This window comes from Penaeus monodon, chromosome 30, assembly GCF_015228065.2.
Source record: "Penaeus monodon isolate SGIC_2016 chromosome 30, NSTDA_Pmon_1, whole genome shotgun sequence".
In the NCBI taxonomy this organism is placed as follows: Eukaryota; Metazoa; Arthropoda; class Malacostraca; order Decapoda; family Penaeidae; genus Penaeus; species Penaeus monodon.
In genome coordinates, this window is record NC_051415.1 from 35667585 (window position 1) to 35668377 (window position 793).

Genomic DNA, 793 nt, shown 5'->3' on the forward strand with positions numbered 1-793 from the left:
ACAGGCTCTAAAATGGGCAGCCTTTTTAAGTGGTAAGTCATTTTTTTTTTTCTATATAGTGAAATATATGTTGAGGCAATCCAATATCAAACCATTACATTCATCATAGTAATCATTTTAGAAGAGGCTTTTTTTTTTTTACGGAGCACACAATTTCAAAATTTCTTAAATTTGACCATAATGCAATGATGAGAATGAATTACCGGTTGAAAAACATGAAAAAATCTATGCGGCATCATCATATTCTGAGTGTACATTAGAAACCCTGGAAATCAAGTTTGGCTGTGAAGTATTGATAAATTTGTTCAATTTTTCAGATCTTGTGCTGAAATCTTTCTCTACAGAAATCCAATTACTTGTCACTAAAGGTAAGTCTTTCTGCATATTCCATTTTGTATGGAAGGAATGATGAGAATGAATTCCCGGTTGATATGCATGAAAAATAAAACTAGGGCAAACTTTACATCTGAATTTTTGTTAGAGCAAGGGTTTTTTTCAAGGTCTAAAAACCACTAACATTTCACCAATTTTTCGATTTGTACTCAAATTAACCCTTTTCCTGGGGTGAGTGATGGACATCATAGCAAACCATAGGGGTTGGCGGGTTTCATTTGTAGCGCGGAAAAACCCCCAAAAGCGCTAGAGGGGGCATTTTGGGAATTTCAGACAACCAGGAATAATGGGTTAATGAAACATAGTATAGATGCAAGTTTATCAGGTTTTTTCCATAGGCAGCGAAATCCTCGCACTCTATGCTGAAGTCAGACATAAAACCCCCAGATAATAGAGTAAG

At 35.3% G+C, this 793-nt stretch overlaps 1 long non-coding RNA gene across 1 annotated transcript in view; it reads left to right on the forward strand.

Moving 5' to 3' along the window:
* Window positions 1-371, forward strand: part of LOC119592753 — a 1202-nt gene extending 831 nt beyond the window's left edge. Inside the window, exons 2-3 of the long non-coding RNA XR_005230457.1 lie at window positions 5-32; window positions 318-371. This is a non-coding gene — a long non-coding RNA (uncharacterized LOC119592753). The remainder of the gene's footprint in view (window positions 1-4; window positions 33-317) is intronic.
* Window positions 372-793: the final 422 nt, after the last annotated feature.